The sequence below is a fragment of the Miscanthus floridulus genome, chromosome 6 (genome assembly GCF_019320115.1).
Source record: "Miscanthus floridulus cultivar M001 chromosome 6, ASM1932011v1, whole genome shotgun sequence".
Classification (NCBI taxonomy): domain Eukaryota; kingdom Viridiplantae; phylum Streptophyta; class Magnoliopsida; order Poales; family Poaceae; genus Miscanthus; species Miscanthus floridulus.
The window spans coordinates 143,136,450-143,159,474 of record NC_089585.1 but is presented as its reverse complement, the minus strand read 5'-3'; the positions used below and the strand labels follow the sequence as shown (position 1 = coordinate 143,159,474).

Below are 23,025 nucleotides of genomic sequence, written 5' to 3'. Positions count from 1 at the left end.
GAGATATATATGATTGCTTGCGATGCGAGGTGATCGCGTCGCGTCGGATCGGAGTTGGGTGAAAGACCGACCTGAAAACGAGTCGGCTAATTCGATCTGTACCGACTCCGTACGTGTTGCCAGACTCTAGCGGACAACGGTCAGCACGTGCCTTGCCAATTGCCATCGAATCATACTCTGTGTTGACAACAAGTTTGGCATATTTTTTATATTATTATATATTATTATTACATTGTGTGTTGATGGAACATAGTGCTCATACTAGCCGTATCGTAACAGGGACATTTTCCTCCATGTATTCAACATCTCAGCGGATTGCCAAATACGAATTTACATTTTAAGGCAAACGTAACCTTACATGAACAGAACACATTCGTGCTTCATCTTTACAATGAAGAAGACACACTGATCAGTAACTACACTGGCTATAACTTGTCTGTTCTTTTGTTGGATTGGAAACTGTGAACGATATCTTCTCGATTGTTTTGTTGGATTGGATTCAAAGAAACAACAGCCGCCAATATGTGAGCATGCCCATCCTTGATTATTCAACTGTTAGCAGGAACGTCTTCTGCAACAACAACAAAGGCGCCTGAAATCAAGGAAACAAACGATTTGAGGAAGCATTCACTTGCACTTGATGTGTTGTAGAAAGCACTGAATTGACACGTAAAAAGGCAGCAATAAGTAAAATAATTCCAGTTACCTATAGTTCTGACATGCCATGCTTCAATGGCAACTTTAAAGTACTACCAGGGAGGGAAGGTTGGCAATCAAATATTTGGTTGTGTATGTATCGGTACACACAGAATAGATTAATTTGAGGATCATGGCATGCCGTAGCACTGACATATACCAAAATATGAAGCGGCAATTATCTGATAATCATGAATGCCATTAGACAATCGTGCCTGTTTGCCAAACTTTATCACTTCAGTGTAAGCCTGACTAAATGAACTTGCACAGCTCAATTAATATGTCGCAGAATTGCCTGCATGTTTTTTTATACATCCATATCAATTTTGCACATAGGTAAAGGATTTAGATTGGCTAATGATGAAAAAACAGAAGATATTGTCCTTGTGCTAAATAATTAGTTTCTCGGATCTACCAAGAACACCGCCACCAAAAACAGCAACGTAAACATTTAAGAAACCTATTATTTATGCTTCATATCTAAAGCATACAAAATATAACATAAATATCATTACAACAGAAAATAAGTAGTACCTGAACTGTTCTTCACCCAGGAGCCAGCAGAGATGGCTGGGAAGCTACAAATTAATCGGATCTGTAGGAGTTTGCCACCCAAACATCTGAAAAATGAAGAACCTTTACTTAGCGCAATAAAAAGATTATGCAAAGATGACAATCATATGAGTTGATATACACGAGAGGGAGAATGGTAAGTAAAACAGGGAAAGGTAAGCTTTAATGGGATGTAGAAGATAGAAGCATTAGGTTGGGTATGGCGAATGGGTTTGAATCGCTAGCAAACAAAAGGATGGACTGTAAAAAGGCAAACAATCATTTGCCACTTTCAGTCTAAGAAAATCAGAGACCCTAAGAGGGTATATTTGGCTACTAAAATAAGCCATAATACAACACCACTTCTGTTTACACCAAAATTTGGGAAGAAGAATTGCAGAAACTCGAAGCTCCTAAGATCGTGTCATCAAGGAATCGATTGCATAGAGACGATATCAGCTGATTCAATGTAGCGCTGGAATCGGCTCTCTTCAGATAGCGCCAGCAGGTAACGACAAAGCTACGGTTGGCGTCGGGAGAAACATGTTGGACTCTACAAAAAGAAAAAGATTAGGGTCCAAGTTATCTTAAATTATGAATATTTTCTCTTATATCAAAGATTATAATAAGTCGTGCATAAGTAGGAGTCATGTTTAGATTCCGGGTATAAATATTAGACCCCGGCTATTGTAAAGACATACAATCAATCAAATACAAGTTACTTATTTTTTCGGCTCTGGCCAACCCTTAAGAGTAGTAGAGTAGATTTCGGCGAGTTCTTTAGCGAGCAGGGCTGCATCGGTCCGGCCGACCTCCGGCTTGTCTGCAAGTATAGTCATGGCTTATACTTCTGTTCGTATGGCTGCATCGATCCGGTCGACCTCCACTGTGATTCTGGTATAACCTAGTTATTGACTCTTGTCTAGTTCAAGTACGACTGCATCGATCCGGTCGACCTCCACTGCAGAATTAGATTAAGGTCAAGTTATCGGCTCTACCTAAGGGTGGCATCCTTCGGGTAGATTCATTAAGTTACCGATCTTGCTGATGTTCTTACTGTCATACAATCAATCAAATATAAGTTACTTATTTTTTGGCTCCGGTCAACCCTTAGGTGTAGGAGTAGAGTAGATCTTGACGAGTTCTTCAGCGAGTAGGGCTGCATCGGTCCGATCGACCTCCGGATTGTCTACAAGTACAGTCATGGCTTATACTTCTGTTCGTACGGCTGCTCGATCCAGTCAACCTCCACTGCGATTCTGGTATAAGCTAGTTATCAACTCTTGTTTAGTTCAAGTACGGCTGCATCGATCCGGTTGACCTCCACTGCTCGAATTAGGTTAAGATCAAGTTATCGGCTCTACCTAAGGGTTGCGTCCTTCGGGTAGATTCATTAAGTTACCGATCTTGCTGATGTTCTCACTATTATTAATGTTTAGCAATATCAACCTGCCCGGTCGAGATCGATCTAGATCGGCCTCGTATCCTTTTACTCCATCGTTTGCTTTGTTACAACATGATATTTCTTACTTTGAGCAGCAAGTCATGTTTTATCGGCTGTTCTATTTCGATCTTGATCGTGCATAGTACGCGGTTAAGGCACGAATGATCTTGAAGAGGTTTGCTGGCTAGTTAAATCTGATCTACGGTTCACTATTATGGCTGTAACGATTCGGTTGATCCCCACTGATAGCACTTTAGATTGGAGGATGCTAGTTGGTAGATTTGTTCTCGATCAGGCATGACCTTAACTGTTTGCTATGCTTGCATCGGCTAAATAGCCGATCGCCTATGTTTTGACGCCTACAGTGTGTTTACATGTTTCTGTTAAGCATGAATAGATCTGTTTACTTTAAATGTTTGATTTGTTGTCTTTATCACGGCTGCATCGATCCGGTCGAACTCCACTGTTAGAGATAGCAGGTTAGGTCTGATGAGTCCATAGGTTTATCTATGTGAAATAATCGATTGTTCACATGCCGTAGTTCTCTTCATCTAATCGGCTATTTTATCCGATTCATTTGAGCCTTCACGTATAGCATGTCGTTCGGAAAGCCTGTTGAAGTATGGATGTTTTTACGGATTCTTTGGTTTTAGTTTGTTATTATCATCATAGCTGTCATCGATCCAGTCGAACCTCACTGTTGATGGTAACAGATTGGATTCAGAGCATTTGTAGGTCCATTCGTATCAGATAGTCGATTTGTTCGCATGCTATATCCTTTCTCGTTAGATTCATTGGCTCAATGATTCATATTGGTAATATCTACCTAGCTGATGATCTCATTTATATCTATGAGTACTATACCTGTCAATATAAAATCAATCGCTACCCACGAGCTTTACAGTCCGTAACAGCCGATTTCTGTGCGTATCAGCTATTTAGTCACTTTTCCCATCTGGCTGCTCCCGAAGCGGCACACTTGGAACTGTCTGGGCATAGACCGGCATTTTCTACCTTAAATTACTGATAAACTTTCTCTTCTTGTTAATTGCAGGGTCAAAATTGACTGGCACGTCTCGGGAGGAATACGCAGGATCGGTTATCCCTGCGTTGAAGCCAAGCTGATCACTAGGCTCATCTTAAGCAGATCCTTCTAGCTTGCTCGTGTGCCGGCACGATACTCATTTTCGTGCCGACACACGTTTTGCCACGCCTGGTGGGACCCCACAATCATCATGGTGGCTTACAACAACAATAACATCCTTATGGTGCCTTATGAAGACTTACCTGATGGAGATACAGATATCATCAGCAAAGCTATAGAAGAATTTCAGAATAAGTGTTTGTTATCCTACACCAAGACACGTGACAATACAATTGTTTAGAAATATTCACTACCAAGAGTTCTGTTGCATGGGCAGACAGATGCAGATAAAACTAATGACAGGGCATTTCTTCGTGGAAGCTGTAAACAAATCTGTTCATGATGCCATATCGAACCATAATGAAGTTTTCTTGAATATATTCCACAACACCATGACAGAGGTGTTTCATGGGTTTCTAGTTGATCAGGTTGGGCCGGCTTATTACAACATTTCACATCCGTTGACTTAGGGTACTAATCAAGTCGGTACTAGCCATCAAAAAGGAAGCACCAGCTAGTAATGATGATGTTCAGGTAGTATCAGAGTTTCATCTGAGCAAGTTCAAGGTTGCTACTACGAATCAGATACAGTATATCCTAGATCATCAGTGCAGCATGTGCAACAGCCGTGTGGGCAAGGTCAGAACTGGATAATTAATTTTGGCACATCAGGCCAAATATCGTCGTCGACTCAAAAAATAGCACCATCAATTCAAAGATACGTAGAGATATAGATCATATCCTCTTTAACCAGAGACTTCAAGCAGCAAATCAGCAAAGGATACAACAGATAGAGATTCCACAAGGATATCATTATGGCACGAATTATAATACTCTTCACATGATTCCAAATCTAGGGTACCAAGGTACCTAAAATTTTAATCCACAGACGGGTCAATAGTTCAGAGAAATCCAAATTCAAATGCTAATGAGTTGTTACTCAGAGTGACCGAGATGATGAAGAATCAGTTTAGTTTGAAGCCAAAAGGGCAGACCTTCTCATACAAATGCCCATATTTAGAATGGTATGATTTAGTCGCTCTTCCTATAAATTATAGGCTCCCGGAGTTTGCTAAGTTCATTGGCCAAGAAAGCATAAGCACAATAGAACATGTTAGTCGATATCTTACATAGTTGGGCGAAGCATCCATTGAAGAGGTCCATCGAGTTCATTTCTTCTCCTTGTCCCTGTCAGAGCCAGCCTTCACTTGGTTTCATCAACAGCCAGTTAATTCTATTATCAATTGGGATGACCTAGAGAAGAAGTTTCATACATATTTTACACTAGGACAAGAGAAAAGAAAATTACCGATTTGACAACTATAAGACAGAGAACTAATGAATCAGGCACCGAGTTCTTCAGAGATTTCAAGAAACCAAAAATTTGTGCTTCTCACTAAACTTGACTGATGATCAGCTAGCTGCTTTGGCCGTTCAAGGGATATTGTCAATATGGAGAGAGAAGCTGCTCGAATGAGAATTTAACAACTGGGTTAGTTGGCTCAACGAGTGGCAATGCTCAATAGCCAATTCCAGAATATGCACAGAGATACTTGATTCTAGAAAAGTACTACAATGGCCGAAGCCTATAATCCATATTCAGTCGATGACGGCTATGAGAACGACGAAGAAGAAGAGGTTGCTGCGGTCAAATGGAATTGGGGTAAGAAGACAATAATGGTGCTAAATCCTTGGAGAAGAGGAGTCGAAGAGAGCTATGACTTCGACATCACAAAATCAGACAAGCTCTTTGATTTCTTGCTGGAAAAGGGACAAATCAAGTTGCCCGATAATCATGTTATGTTGCCCCCCCTGATTAGTTGAAGAACAAGAAGTTCTACAAATTTCACAACGCCACTTTGCATTCTACCAATGAGTGCAGAGTTTTTTGGCAGCATATGCAGATGGCTATTCAGCAGGGGAAGGCTCAAATTTGATACTCCTCGAAAGATGAAAGTTGAGGATAATCCTTTCCCAAGAGATCAGAACATAGTTGATGCTAGGTTGCTCAAAGGAAAGACTAAAGTCCTAACATCAATTAGATCAAGAAAAACTAGAACAGTCGATCCCGAGACGCAAATATTGGTCGATGAATATAGAGAAATTAGAAGACATCGTGACCAACAAAAGAGCTGATATGAGCAAAGAGAGACATCAAAGGATGGGGCAACAAAGCCACGCGTTACATCTCAAATTTGTTGAATAAATGGTAGCAACAAAAAGAAAATTATTATCAGTGTTGGTTAGAAGAGTAAGAAAACCAGCGTCGACCAGAAAAAGAGAGGCATGAAAGAAAGCAAGCTGAATCACATTAGAATTGTCCTTTCTTCAGATATTGCTGGAACGAAGGTTTGAAATTGCCTACAAAAAATAATTATCTGGAATGCAGCGAGCAATATTAGGAGTTCAGACAATCTCAAGCCAACCACCGGTCTATCCATGCTCAAGATAAGTATCGTCATAATAACATGGATCGACGCTTAAAAAATAGAAGTATTCATTATCGGCTAGAAAAGCGAGTTGTTAATCAAAACTGGGTTGATCATGGAGAAGAGAGTAATGAAGAAAAACACATTTGGCAGGAAGGCCAATAGTGTCCAAGAGGTCTGACAAGAAGCCAGAAAAGAAGAGTACAATGGCTAAGGAACAGAGAACTGGAATAGGCTCAAGCATCTGGTAGACCACAAGTGTGGCGTGCTAAACAAACAACCAATAGAAGACAACCATCGGCTAATATTCAAATGGCTTTTCTGTTGCCATCAGAATTCAGAGCTCCAGCAGATCAAGAAGTTTACTCAGATTTTGATGAACCAGAGTATGATGAGATAGTTGCTAAGTTGACAGTTATACAATAGGCTATATTAGATAAACCAGTCAAGCATCGACACTTAAAGGCTTTATATGTAAAAGTTTTTGTTGATGGAAAGCCGATGAATAAGATGTTGGTGGATGGAGGTGCTTCAATCAATCTTATGCCTTACACCACTTTTTGTAAACTTGACAAGGGACTAGGAGATTTGATTAAGACCGACATGATGCTTAAGAATTTTGGGGGGTAATGCGTCTAAGACCCGGGGGGCAATGAACGTCGAACTGACGATCGGGAGTAAGACTCTGCTCACCACATTCTTCGTCATCGATGGAAAAGGTTCCTATAGTCTACTCCTCGGTCGTGACTGGATTCGTGCAAACTATTGTGTGCTGTCGACCATGCATTAGTGTTTGATTCAATGTCATGGAGATGATGTCAAGCTAGTTCACGTTGATGAATCTGTGAGTATCGCAACAGCCGATCCAGTAGATTGGGAGCTAGAAGACTTCAAATATTTTTCTAGCAAGCTATGGGAAGGAGGCTTCATTAGAGTTAATGGTGAGAGCCAACAGCCGATCCAAGCAGCCGACTTTGAAAATTTGTTTTAATGGATAATCTAATAGATGGTACAGATGGTAAACTAGGACATGGCTTTACGTCGGCCAATAAATTAGAGGAAATAGATATTGGTTTCGGAGATAGGTCTATGCCGACATATGTAAGTGCCAAGTTGGATCCTAAATATAAGCAAGAGTTAGTAAATTTATTAAAGGAATTTAAAGATTGTTTTGCTTGGGAGTACTATGAGATGCCTGGTTTAGACCGATCGATTGTTGAGTATCAGTTGCCAATTAAACCCGAATATCAGCCGTTTAAACAAGCTCTGCGGAGGTTCAACCCAAATATTCTTGATGATATCAAAAATGAGACTAAAAGGCTACTAGAAGCAAAATTTATCTGACCATGCCGATATGCAGAGTGGATATCGAATGTTGTTCCCGTGTATAAGAAAAAAGAGAAGTTAAGAGTTTGCATCAATTTTAGGGATTTAAACAAGGCTACACCCATGGACGGTTATCCGATGCTAATAGCTGATATGTTGGTAGGCGCAGCAGCCAGACACAAGGTCATTAATTTCATGGATGGCAATGTAGGGTATAATCAAATTTTTATGGCTGAGGAAGATATAGCAAAGACGGCTTTTAGGTGCCCTAGCGCAATCGGTTTATTTGAATGGGTTGTGATGACCTTTGGTTTGAAAAATGTCGGTGCAACTTATCAGAGGACGATGAATATATTTTTCATAAGTTGATCGATAGGATTGTTGAAATCCACATTGACGATGTGATGGTAAAATATAAGGGGGTACAAAGAACATCTAGCTGATTTACGGGAAACTTTGGAGTGCACACGAAAGCATGGTCTAAAGATGAATCCCAATAAGTGGCCATTGGAGTATTAGCTGGACAATTTTTAGGTTTTATGGTCCACGAGAAATGAATCAAAGTCAGTCAAACAAGCATGAAAGCGATTGACGAAGCAGTACCCCCGACTACTAAAACAAAGTTGCAATCTTTGCTTGGTAAGATTAATTTTATCAGGAGGTTTATTTCAAATTTATCGAAAAAAGTTCTGCGTTTTCTCCCTTGTTGAAGTTGAAAAATAATCAAGAATTTAAGTGGCGTGACGTACAACAAAAGACGTTTGAGGAGATAAAGAATATATGAAATGTCCACCTGTGCTGGTCCCTCCTCAACAAGGTAAGCCTTTTAAGTTGTACATATCGGCCGATGACAAAACAATTAGATCGACCTTGATGCAAGAGTTTGAAGGAAAAGTGCGAGTTGTTTTCTATTTGAGTAGAAGGCTTCTGGATCTAGAAATAAGATATTCTCCCACCGAAAAGTATGCTTGAGCTTATATTTTCTCTTGCACTAAGTTGCGACACTACTTGTTATCGGGCGAAGTGTATGGTTGTTTCCAAGGTTGATGTGAATCAAGCACATGTTATCAATGCCAATACTGAATGGGAGAGTGGGAAAGTGGATTCTCGCGTTATTGGAATTTGACTTGAGGTATGAATACGGCTAAAGCAGTCAAAGGGTAAGTAATAGCCGATTTGTCAACCAGCATCATAAGACACAACCATTGGCTATATAGATCCGGTACCTTAGACATTATTCTTTGATGGATCATCATGCAAGCAAGGCGGTGTCATTGGTATTGTTATTATTTTGTCTTGGGGGGCAAGTTTTGAGTTTGCTTTCCGACTGAACCAATGATTACCAACAACCAAGCAAAATATGAAGCTATTCTCAAGGGGCTTCGACTCTCTTCATGAAGTAAAGGCCAAAGCAATTAAAATATTTGGAGATTCACAATTAATTATTAATCAGTTGATCGGCCCTATATGAATGTAACGAAGATACTCGGAGGGGGTACTATGATGAGTGACAAAGGTTGCTCAAGAAATTTTCTCATGTCTCTCTTTGACATATTCCAAGAGCACAGAATCAAGAGGCTAATCGTTTAGCTCAAAGTGCATCAGGTCACTGAGTGTTTCAAGAGGTCTTAAGTACTGAAACCTCGAATAATGATTAGAGAGTTGAGATAGCCGATTACCTTAGGAATCCATCACAAAAGATTACCAGGAAGCTAAGGTATAAATCGACTAAGTATGTTTTACTAGATGATCAACTATATACAAAACAGTTGATGGGGTATTGCTCAAATGCTTAAATCAAGAGGAAGCTAAGGTGTTGATGAGCGAAGTGCATGAAGGGATATGTGGAGCTCATCAATCGGCTTATAAGATGAAATGGGTTATTCACAGGACTAGATATTTCTGGCCAATAATACTGGAGGACTGTTTTGAATATTATAAGGGGTGCCGAAACTGTCAGTGTTTTAGGAATGTTTAGAAATCACCCGCATCGGCTATGAATCCAATAATCAAACCATGACCGTTTCGAGGCTGTGGAATTGATCTAATTGGCCAGATTTTTCTGCCTTCAAGTAAAGGACATAAGTTTATATTGGTAGCAACGGATTACTTCACTAAGTGTGTTGAGGCAATTCCTTTGAAAATGGTAACCTCAAAGAACATGGTTGATTTTGTCAAGAAGCAATCTTGTGTATCGTTTTGGGATTCCTCAAAACTATCACTACCGATCAAGGGACAATGTTCACATCAGAAGAGTTTGGAGATTTTACTGCCAGTATGGGAATTAAGTTGCTAAATTCTTCTCTTTACTATGCTCAGGCTAATGGTCAGGCAGAGACATCCAGTCAGATTATGATTAAGCTGATCAAGAAAAAGATTGAGGAACAACCAAAGAAGTGGCATTCGACGCTTAATGAGGCACTATGGGCATATAGGATGGCCTGTCATGGATCGATTAAAACATCACCTTATGAACTTATGTATGGTCATAATGCAGTCCTTCCTTGGGAGATTCAAACTGGATCGAGGCGTGTCACATTGCAAAATAATTTGTCAGCCAAAGTCTACAAGAATCTTATGATAGATGACTTAGAGGACTTGAGTTGCCATCGACTGCGTGCTCTTGAGAATATCAAAACCATAAACTGAGGATTACAAAATATTACAATAAAAAGGTCAAGAGCAAGCAATTTTCTGAAGACGACTTGGTCTGGAAAGTGAAATTGCCGATTGGGTCAAAAGACAGCAAGTTCAGCAAATGGTCACCTAATTGGGAAGGACCTTATCGAATTAAACGTTGTGCGCCTGGCAATGCTTACATTTTGAAAACACTAGGAGAAGAAGAAGAATTTGGCAAAGCAATCAATGGAAAATATCTAAAGAAATATTATCCTAGCGTTTGGATTAATACCTGAGAACCGATTGGTTCGGTCGTTGGCTCTAATAGCCGATACCAGAAGGGTATCGCCTCTAGTTCAAAAATAAACCCGAATGAGTAAAAGCTGGTACGATATGTATCACCTATAGAGCAAGAACAAACACAGGTTGACACATGGAATATGAGCACGAGAAACCAATCAAAACAAAGAAATTATTTGCCAGCTTCTCCTATTACAAGCTAAAGGCCGGGGAACACTTTATTCAATATGTCCTTGGCCTGGGTAGCAAGGGCTACGGAGTTGGCGGCGTCGAAGAAATCCTCGACTAGGCGCTCATGATCCCCATGATGTTCGGTGGCTAGAAAACCATGGGGAAGAAGTCGAAGCTCGTGGCCAGAGCAAGCTTGCATAGCGGCTAATGCCATGGCAGCACCATGACAAACGCCATGAAGAGCAACCTCTCTGACACGGTTCGGGATGTCGTGCAAGCGAACCATCGGCACAACACCCCTGGCGTTGACAAATCCCGCCCTGTGCTCCATAGCTGATCTAAGACTTTCCATCTGAGCAGATAGATTCTAAAGATTCGAGGAAAGATGATCAAAAATCTTGAAGACAAAAAGTTAAGAAGAGATAGAAAATTGTGGTAGATGTCTCACCTAAGATTCTAGCTTCAGCCCTGGCCAACCTCTCCCCCACCAGGTCGGCCTCAGAGGGGTGATCGGCCCTGAACCATGGCCAGAGCTGATTCCGCAATAGAGAGGCAGTCGCCGAGCTTCTGGACAGCCCGATCGATAGAGGCGATCAGGTCGTCATTGTCTCTCCGCTTCCCTCGGGTAGCAGGGGAGCTGGCAAGCAAATTGGTAATGAAGACGACCCCGAAGGCTGAGCAAAGTCGGCCCTATGCTCCGGGACGATGGGGGCATCCTGAGTTGCACCCTCCTGATGACGAAGGCACTGGCGTGATGACACAGATCCATTGAAGACCTCCTCAGTATACCTCTTGTTGTTCTCCATGACCTCAAACCTATGGGAAAGCAGAAATCACACCAAAGACACGAAAGGTTTGGGACAAAATAGGTTATTTTTTCGATCCACAACCGTGGCCCGTATATATAATCCGGGAAGGTGAGAGGATAGACTTCACCGAGGTTATGGAATTAAGTCAGATATGGAAACGGATCGACACTCCGAAAATTTAGGGGATGGATCACGAAGAGATAACAGATTCAGACTTATTGCTTCCCATAATTACAAAATATTGTGGAATAGATACGAAAGGTTTACATTAACCAGCGATCAACCCACCAAGACTTCTTGGATTGAAGGGAGTCCAGATCCCCACAAGGGCCAAAGGTTATCATGAACCGAGTCACATCGGCCCGTTGATAAAATTGGCATCAGGGGAAAGGGAAAGGCCTGTCTGCTTAAAATAGGCCCATATACCCAACCGATTTCTCGGTGACTGGGAAACAATGGGAAAGAAAGCCACCTACTAAAGATGCCCATTTCTCAGTGGCTGAGAAACCATGGGAAAAAAGTCCTATGGTTTTTCCGACGGGTATTTGATGAACGAACAAAGGAAAGGTGTCCACACGTTTTAGCCCTTGTAAACACTAGAACAGCTCTGCGATCATGGAGAGAAGACCTCAGGTGATAATCACAAGAATTCTTCTAAACCGCAGTGGCTGATCCTCTTGCTCGACAAGGCGCTGAGATGAGCGACACAATCACCCCTATGTATAAGAATTCTTCTAACCACTCAAGATCCGCATAGCAAGGAATTAGACCATGGAGGGTCCGACGGAGCCGGAGGCACTCGAGGAAGCAAGCAGGAGAAAAACATAACTGAGTTGTTGAATTACACTCGCCAGAGTCGGATAGACATTTTATAGTCGAACTGGAAAGATGGATCAAAACGCCCGTGAAGCGATGATGCTCTCGTAAAGCTTTGAAGCATGGGCTCATAAGCCGACAAAGATAGTGATAGACAGTAGACCCCAGATCAAGATTCTCGTTAGATTCATCGGCTCAATGATTCACATTGGTAACATCTACCTAGCTGATGATCTCATTTACATCTACGAGTATTATACCTATCAACATAAAATCAATCGCTATCCACGAGTTTACAGTCCGTAACAACCGATTTCTGTGCGTATCGGCTATTTAGTCGCTTTCCCGTCTGGCTGCTCCCAAGCGGCACACTTGGAACTGTCTGGGCAGAGAGACCGACATGTCCACCTTAAATTACTTGATAAAACTTTCTCTCCTTGTCAATTACAGGTCAAATTGACTGGCACGTCTCGGGAGGAAATACGCAGGATCGGTTATCCCTGCGTTGAAGCCAGCGGATCTCGGGCTCATCCTAAGCAGATCCTTTTGGCTTGCTCGTGTGCCGGCACGATACGCATTTTCTTGCCGACAACTCCTTAACCCAATTTCCTCAGCAAAATACCAAACATAGCTTGTTAAGAAACTGACCAAGTCTTGTGTGAGATTTGCTTCAATTTGATTTCCAAGCTATTAGAAATGTTAGCTAGTGATATCATTTTTCGACCGTAGGTATTTCATCGTCATCTACTAAGTTTTTATTTCAAACTTTATTCAAGTATCACATACATGTTCTATAGCATTTTTGCTTAATAAAAATTGGTTTTAAACCTTAAGTGATATAACATGACTATGGAGTTAACTTTCGTTTCGCACTTCCGTGAATCGTTTTGAGTTACGAAACTTGATCTACACTCTATATTACATGCATTAACACATAAACACGATGCTCATGACATGCTTTAGCAAATGATTTACAGTATAACACCAAGGGTGTTACAACGACCAGAGTAGCAAGCTCTGCCTCCAGCTCCATCGGGTCCGGCGTGGGGCTCAACACGGTACGTGCGGTCAGGCACGTCGAGCTCGATCCCGTCGGCACCTCTTTACATGATAATAAGACGACCAACATCTTATTCTGACAGACAAAGTACAACTTCTAAATTTCCAATTAGGCTATTAACACCCCTCCTGGGCTTGTCTTGTTTCAGCAAGACGTGTTGAATCTACGCTTTATATGTTTATTGATAGGTCTCTGTCTCTTGACGTGGGCAGGCGCGAATTTGCTCAACATTTTGGCCATTCGCTTGTGCTCCTCCAGACAGGTTCCACTACTTGGCTGACGGGCCTGCCGGAGCCCCGAGCGACCCGGTTGATCCGTGACTGCTGCTGTTTCGTCATCATCATCTTCATCGGGTCGGCCCCATCAAGCTCTGCAGCACTCATGGAGTCCATCATCGTCATGTACCTCTTGATCTTGGCCTGCTGCCCTTCCTCCTCCTGCTTCCCCTTGTCTCCCAATAATCCAGCTGGTAGGAAGGAGACGAGATGCCTTAGAGGACCCGTGCTCTGCACTACTAACCGGAACAGATGTACAGAGCCCTGAGATGTGAAAGTGAAGCTAGCTCCTTCAACCGTCGTCAGCTCGTGCAAGAAGCTGCTCCAGTCTTTGTCCTTGATCAGGAGGCAATGGGCATCGTCATGGCGTCCTCGATCTTGTCCATGAAGCCAGGCAAGATCCCATGCCTAGCAGACGACTCACAAAGGACCTGGCGTCGAAGGCCTCCAGGTCTGCGATATGCTCCCCGGTGCCGATGAATATGACGGGGCTTTTTGTAGCTGCAACCGCGCTGAGCGCGCCGCCGCCCTTGGCGTGGCCGTCCATCTTGGTGACGATGACGGCGCCAACCTCGACGCTCTGCTTGAACGCCAGCGCCTGGTGGAACGCGGCCTGGCCGATGCTGGCGTCCATGACGAGCACCACCAGGTCCGGCCGCGTGGCCTCCGCGAGCTGACGCATCTCCTCCAGGAGAGCGGCCTCCTGGCTGTGGCGCCCGCTCGTGTCGACGACGATGAGGTCGCATCCCTCAGCAGCTTGGTCGTTCCTGAACCTGTCCACGCCCTCGACGGCGACCCTCACAGGGTCTGACTCCGTGTAGGATCCGTAGAAAGGGATGCCGGCCGCCTTGGCCGCGTTCTGCCTCAGCTGGTCCAGGGCGCCGGCCCGGAACGTGTCGGCGCACACCAGCGCGGGGCTGAACCCCGTCCGGCGGTGGTAGTCCGCGTACTTGACGCAGGTGGTGGTCTTGCCGGAGCCCTGAAGGCCGACGAACATGACCACGCTGGCGGGCTTCCTCCCTTTCCTGGGACGAAGCAGGGCGGCTTCCCGCTCCCGGCCGCGGGGTCCAGCATCCTGCGCAGCTCGTCGACGACCGCATGCTGATGGCGCGGCGCCTGTCGGTGCCGGCGGCGGATGGACTGGAGGCTGACGGCGCTCCTGATGCTGGCCTGCACGGCCCGGACCGTCTCGAAGCGGACATCGGCCTGCAGAGCGCGCGCGAGACGTCGTTGAGGCAGTCCAGCACCACCTTGTCGTCCACCACCGTCGCCTTGGCCATCCGCGCCAGCGCGCCGACGAGGCTCTCTCCCAGCTGCGCCAGCACCATCTCGATCGGCGGCCTCGGGTGATGGCGACGGGCGACGGACGAGTGGGGCGCTGCTGTTCTCCGATCCGATCGATCCTCCGGCTCCGGATGAACCTCGATCACGTACGTCCTCACCAGCGGCGGCTAGTATGGACACAACACGACTACAACGAGATATATATGATTTGCTTGCGATGCGAGGTGATCGCGTCGCGTCGGATCGGAGTTGGGTGAAAGACCGACCTGAAAACGAGTCGGCTAATTCGATCTGTACCGACTCCGTACGTGGTTGCCAGACTCTAGCGGACAACGGTCAGCACGTGCCTTGCCAATTGCCATCGAATCATACTCTGTGTTGACACAAAAGTTTGGCATATTTTTATATTATTATATTATATTATTATTACACTTGTGTGTTGATGAACTAGTGCTATACTAGCCGTATCGTAACAGGGAACATTTTCCTCCATGTATTTCAACATCTCAGCGGATTGCCAAATACGAATTTACATTTTAAGGCCAAACGTAACCTTACATGAACAGAACACATTCGTGCTTCATCTTTACAATGAAGAAGACACACTGATCAGTAACTACACTGGCTATAACTTGTCTGTCTTTTGTTGGATTGGAAACTGTGAACGATATCTTCTCGATTGTTTTGTTGGATTGGATTCAAAGAAACAACAGCCGCCAATATGTGAGCATGCCCATCCTTGATTATTCAACTGTTAGCAGGAACGTCTTCTGCAACAACAACAAAGGCGCCTGAAATCAAGGAAACAAACGATTTGAGGAAGCATTCACTTGCACTTGATGTGTTGTAGAAAGCACTGAATTGACACGTAAAAAGGCAGCAATAAGTAAAATAATTCCAGTTACCTATAGTTCTGACATGCCATGCTTCAATGGCAACTTTAAAGTACTACCAGGGAGGGAAGGTTGGCAATCAAATATTTGGTTGTGTATGTATCGGTACACACAGAATAGATTAATTTGAGGATCATGGCATGCCGTAGCACTGACATATACCAAAATATGAAGCGGCAATTATCTGATAATCATGAATGCCATTAGACAATCGTGCCCTGTTTGCCAAACTTTATCACTTCAGTGTAAGCCTGACTAAATGAACTTGCACAGCTCAATTAATATGTGCGCAGAATTGCCTGCATGTTTCTTTTTATACATCCATATCAATTTTGCACATAGGTAAAGGATTTAGATTGGCTAATGATGAAAAAACAGAAGATATTGTCCTTGTGCTAAATAATTAGTTTCTCGGATCTACCAGAACACCGCCACCAAAAACAGCAACGTAAACATTAAGAAACCTATTATTTATGCTTCATATCTAAAGCATACAAAATATAACATAAATATCATTACAACAGAAAATAAGTAGTAACCTGAACTGTTCTTCACCCAGGAGCCAGCAGAGATGGCTGGGAAGCTACAATTAATCGGATCTGTAGGAGTTTGCCACCCAAACATCTGAAAAATGAAGAACCTTTACTTAGCGCAATAAAAGATTATGCAAAGATGACAATCATATTGCTATACACGAGAGTAAACAGGGAAAGGTAAGCTTTAATGGGATGTAGAAGCATGGTTTAGGTTGGGTATGGCGAATGGGGGTTGAATCGCTAGGAAACCGGGTGAGAGCATGATGTGCCACGGTTTTTAAAAGCGTTCTAAAAATCTAAACCGTCGATTCAATCTCCAAACCACTTTTGCCTATACCTATAAGAGGGTATATGTGGCTACTAAAATAAGGCCATAATACAACACCCACTTTCTGTTTACACCAAAATTTGGGAAAGAAGGAATTGCAGAAACTCGAAGGCTCCTAAGATCGTGTCATCAAGGATCGATTGCAATAGAGACGATATCACAGCTGATTCAATGTAGCGCTGTGGAATCGGGCTCTCTTCAGATATGCGCCACGCAGGTAACGACAAAGCTTTACGGTTGGCGTCGGGAAGAAACATGTTGGACCTCTACAAAAGAAAAAGATAGGGTCCACAAGTTATCTTAAATTATGAATATTATTCTCTTATATCAAAAGATTATAATAAGTCGTGCATAAGTAGGAGATCATGTGTTAGATTCACCGGGTATAAAATATTAGACCCCGGCTATTGTAAAGACATACAATCAATCAAATACAAGTTACTTATTTTTTCGGCTCTGGCCAACCCTTAAGAGTAGGAGTAGAGTAGATTTCGGCGAGTTCTTTAGCGAGCAGGGACATGCATCGGTCCGGCCGACCTCCGGCTTGTCTGCAAGTATAGTCATGGCTTATACTTCTGTTCGTATGGCTTGCATCGATCCGGTCGACCTCCACTGTGATTCTGGTATAACCTAGTTATTGACTCTTGTCTAGTTCAAGTACGACTGCATCGATCCGGTCGACCTCCACTGCAGAATTAGATTAAGGTCAAGTTATCGGCTCTACCTAAGGGTGGCATCCTTCGGGTAGATTCATTAAGTTACCGATCTTGCTGATGTTCTTACTGTCATACAATCAATCAAATATCAGTTACTTATTTTTTGGCTTCCGGTCAACCCTTAGGTGTAGAGAGTAGAGTAGATCTTGACGAGTTCTTCAGCGAGTAGGGCTGCATCGGTCCGATCGACCTCCGGATTGTCTACAAGTACAGTCCATGGCTTATACTTCTGTTCGTACGGCTGCATCGATCCAGTTCAACCTCCACTGCGATTCTGGTATAAGCTAGTTATCAACTCTTGTTTAGTTCAAGTACGGCTTGCATCGATCCGGTTGACCTCCACTGCTCGAATTAGGTTAAGATCAAGTTATCGCTCTACCTAAGGGTTGCGTCCTTCGGGTAGATTCATTAAGTTACCGATCTTGCTGATGTTCTCACTATTATTAATGTTTAGCAATATCAACCTGCCCGGTCGAGATCGATCTAGATCGGCCTCGTATCCTTTTACTCCATCGTTTGCTTTGTTACAACATGATATTTCTTACTTTGAGCAGCAAGTCATGTTTTATCGGCTGTTCTATTTCGATCTTGATAGTGCATAGTACGCGGTTAAGGCACGAATGATCTTGAAGAGGTTTGCTGGCTAGTTAAATCTGATCTACGGTTCACTATTATGGCTTGTAATTGTAACGATTTTCGGTTGATTCCCCTCACTGATAGCACTTTAGATTGGAGGATGCTAGTTGGTAGATTGTTCTCGATCAGGCATGACCTTAACTGTTTGCTATGCTTGCATCGGCTAAATAGCCGATCGCCTATGTTTTGACGCCTACAGTGTGTTTACATGTTTCTGTTAAGCATGAATAGATCTGTTTACTTTAAATGTTTGATTTGTTGTCTTTATCACGGCTGCATCGATCCGGTCGAACTCCACTGTTAGAGATAGCAGGTTAGGTCTGATGAGTCCATAGGTTTATCTATGTGAAATAATCGATTGTTCACATGCCGTAGTTCTCTTCATCTAAATCGGCTATTTTATCCGATTCATTTGAGCCTTCACGTATAGCATGTCGTTCGGAAAGCCTGTTGAAGTATGGATGTTTTTACGGATTCTTTGGTTTTAGTTGTTATTATCATCATAGCTGTCATCGATCCAGTCGAACCTCACTGTTGATGGTAACAGATTGGATTCAGAGCATTTGTAGGTCCATTCGTATCAGATAGTCGATTTGTTCGCATGCTATATCCTTTCTCGTTAGATTCATTGGCTCAATGATTCATATTGCGTAATATCTACCTAGCTGATGATCTCATTTATATCTAATGAGTACTATACCTGTCAATATAAAATCAATCGCTACCCACGAGCTTTACAGGTCCGTAAACAGCCGATTTCTTGGCGTATCAGCTATTTAGTCACTTTTCCCATTGGCTGGCTCCCGAAGCGGCACACTTGGAACTGTCTGGGCATAGACCGGCTATTTTCTACCTTAAATTACTGATAAACTTTCTCTTCTTGTTAATTGCAGGTCCAAATTGACTGGCACGTCTCGGGAGGAATACGCAGGATCGGTTTATCCTGCGTTGAATGAGCCAAGCTTGATCACTAGGCTCATCTTTAAGCAGATCCTTCTAGCTTGCTCGTGTGCCGGCACGATACCTCATTTTCGTGCCGAACACACGTTGTGCCACGGCCTGGGTGGGACCCCAACAATCATCATGGTGGCTTACAACAACAATAACATCCTTATGGTGCCTTATGAAGACTTACCTGATGAGATACAGATATCATCAGCAAAGCTTATAGAAGAATTTCAGAATAAGTGTTGTTATCCTACACCAAGACACGTGACAATTACAATGTTTAGAAATATTCACTACCAAGAGTTCTGTGCATGGGCAGACAGATGCAGATAAAATACATGACAGGCATTCTTCGTGGAAGCTGTAAACAAATCTGTTCATGATGCCATATCGAACCATAATGAAGTTTTCTTGAATATATTCCACAACACCATGACAGAGGTGTTTCATGGGTTTCTAGTTGATCAGTTGGGCCGGCTTATACAACATTTCACATCCGTTGACTTAGGTACTAATCAAGTCGGTACTAGCCATCAAAAAGGAGCACCAGCTAGTATGATGATGTTCAGGTAGTTCAGAGTTCATCTGAGCAAGTTCAAGGTGCTACTACGAATCAGATACAGTATAATCCTAGATCATCAGTGCAGCATGTGCAACAGCCGGTGGGGCAAGGTCAGAACTGGATAATTAATTTGGCACATCAGGCCAAATATCGTCGTCGACTCAAAAAATAGCACCATCAATTCAAAGGATACGTAGAGATATAGATCATATCCTCTTTAACCAGAGACTTCAAGCAGCAAATCAGCAAAGGATACAACAGATAGAGATTCCACAAGGATATCATTATGGCACGAATTATAATACTCTTCACATGATTCCAAATCTAGGGTACCAAGGTACCTAAATTTTAATCCACAGACGGGTCAATAGTTTCAGAGAAATCCAAATTCAAATGCTAATGAGTTGTTACTCAGAGTGACCGAGATGATGAAGAATCAGTTTAGTTTGAAGCCAAAAGGGCAGACCTTCTCATACAAATGCCCATATTTAGAATGGTATGATTTAGTCGCTCTTTCCTATAAATTATAGGCTCCGGAGTTTGCTAAGTTCATTGGCCAAGAAAGCATAAGCACAATAGAACATGTTAGTCGATATCTTACATTAGTTGGCGAAGCATCCATTGAAGAGGTCCATCGAGTTCATTTCTTCTCCTTGTCCCTGTCAGAGCCAGCCTTCACTTGGTTTTCATCACAGCCAGTTAATTCCTATTATCAATTGGGATGACCTAGAGAAGAAGTTTCATACATATTTTTACACTAGGACAAGAGAAAGAAAATTACCGATTTGACAACTATAAGACAGAGAACTAATGAATCAGGCACCGAGTTTCTTCAGAGATTTCAAGAAACCAAAATTTGTGCTTCTCACTAAACTTGACTGATGATCAGCTAGCTGCTTTGGCCGTTCAAGGGATATTGTCAATATGGAGAGAGAAGCTGCTCGAATGAGAATTTAACAACTTGGGTTAGTTGGCTCAACGAGTGGCAATGCTCAATAGCCAATTCCAGAATATGCACAGAGATACTTGATTCTAGAAAAGTACTACAATGGCCGAAGCCTATAATCCATATTCAGTCGATGACGGCTATGAGAACGACGAAGAAGAAGAGGTTGCTGCGGTCAAATGGAATTGGGGTAAGAAGACAATAATGGTGCTAAATCCTTGGAGAAGAGGAGTCGAAGAGAGCTATGACTTCGACATCACAAAATCAGACAAGCTCTTTGATTTCTTGCTGGAAAAGGGACAAATCAAGTTGCCCGATAATCATGTTATGTTGCCCCCCCTGATTAGTGAAGAACAAGAAGTTCTACAAATTTCACAACGCCACTTTGCATTCTACCAATGAGTGCAGAGTTTTTTGGCAGCATATGCAGATGGCTATTCAGCAGGGAAGGCTCAAATTTGATACTCCTCGAAAGATGAAAGTTGAGGATAATCCTTTCCCAAGAGATCAGAACATAGTTGATGCTAGGGTTGCTCAAAGGAAAGACTAAAGTCCTAACATCAATTAGATCAAGAAAAACTAGAACAGTCGATCCCGAGACGCAAATATTGGTCGATTGAATATAGAGAAATTAGAAGACATCGTGACCAACAAAAGAGCTGATATGAGCAAAGAGAGACATCAAAGGATGGGGCAACAAAGCCACGCGTTACATCTCAAATTTTGTTGAATAAATGGTAGCAACAAAAAGAAAATTATTATCAGTGTTGGTTAGAAGAGTAAGAAAACCAGCGTCGACCAGAAAAAGAGAGGCATGAAAGAAAGCAAGCTGAATCACATTAGAATTGTCCTTTCTTCAGATATTGCTGGAACGAAGGTTTGAAATTGCCTACAAAAAATAATTATCTGGAATGCAGCGAGCAATATTAGGAGTTCAGACAATCTCAAGCCAACCACCGGTCTATCCATGCTCAAGATAAGTATCGTCATAATAACATGGATCGACGCTTAAAAAATAGAAGTATTCATTATCGGCTAGAAAAGCGAGTTGTTAATCAAAACTGGGTTGATCATGGAGAAGAGAGTAATGAAGAAAAACACATTTGGCAGGAAGGCCAATAGTGTCCAAGAGGTCTGACAAGAAGCCAGAAAAGAAGAGTACAATGGCTAAGGAACAGAGAACTGGAATAGGCTCAAGCATCTGGTAGACCACAAGTGTGGCGTGCTAAACAAACAACCAATAGAAGACAACCATCGGCTAATATTCAAATGGCTTTTCTGTTGCCATCAGAATTCAGAGCTCCAGCAGATCAAGAAGTTTACTCAGATTTTGATGAACCAGAGTATGATGAGATAGTTGCTAAGTTGACAGTTATACAATAGGCTATATTAGATAAACCAGTCAAGCATCGACACTTAAAGGCTTTATATGTAAAAGTTTTTGTTGATGGAAAGCCGATGAATAAGATGTTGGTGGATGGAGGTGCTTCAATCAATCTTATGCCTTACACCACTTTTTGTAAACTTGACAAGGGACTAGGAGATTTGATTAAGACCGACATGATGCTTAAGAATTTTGGGGGTAATGCGTCTAAGACCCGGGGGGCAATGAACGTCGAACTGACGATCGGGAGTAAGACTCTGCTCACCACATTCTTCGTCATCGATGGAAAAGGTTCCTATAGTCTACTCCTCGGTCGTGACTGGATTCGTGCAAACTATTGTGTGCTGTCGACCATGCATTAGTGTTTGATTCAATGTCATGGAGATGATGTCAAGCTAGTTCACGTTGATGAATCTGTGAGTATCGCAACAGCCGATCCAGTAGATTGGGAGCTAGAAGACTTCAAATATTTTTCTAGCAAGCTATGGGAAGGAGGCTTCATTAGAGTTAATGGTGAGAGCCAACAGCCGATCCAAGCAGCCGACTTTGAAAATTTGTTTTAATGGATAATCTAATAGATGGTACAGATGGTAAACTAGGACATGGCTTTACGTCGGCCAATAAATTAGAGGAAATAGATATTGGTTTCGGAGATAGGTCTATGCCGACATATGTAAGTGCCAAGTTGGATCCTAAATATAAGCAAGAGTTAGTAAATTTATTAAAGGAATTTAAAGATTGTTTTGCTTGGGAGTACTATGAGATGCCTGGTTTAGACCGATCGATTGTTGAGTATCAGTTGCCAATTAAACCCGAATATCAGCCGTTTAAACAAGCTCTGCGGAGGTTCAACCCAAATATTCTTGATGATATCAAAAAGGAGACTAAAAGGCTACTAGAAGCAAAATTTATCTGACCATGCCGATATGCAGAGTGGATATCGAATGTTGTTCCCGTGTATAAGAAAAAAGAGAAGTTAAGAGTTTGCATCAATTTTAGGGATTTAAACAAGGCTACACCCATGGACGGTTATCCGATGCTAATAGCTGATATGTTGGTAGGCGCAGCAGCCAGACACAAGGTCATTAATTTCATGGATGGCAATGTAGGGTATAATCAAATTTTTATGGCTGAGGAAGATATAGCAAAGA

The 23,025-nt window shown here is 42.5% G+C and overlaps 1 pseudogene; it reads right to left on the bottom strand.

The window, feature by feature from the left end:
* Positions 1–13,510: 13,510 nt before the first annotated feature.
* LOC136460015 (signal recognition particle subunit SRP54 2-like) lies at positions 13,511–14,969 on the bottom strand (annotated as a pseudogene).
* Between the last annotated feature and the right edge of the window lie 8,056 nt (positions 14,970–23,025).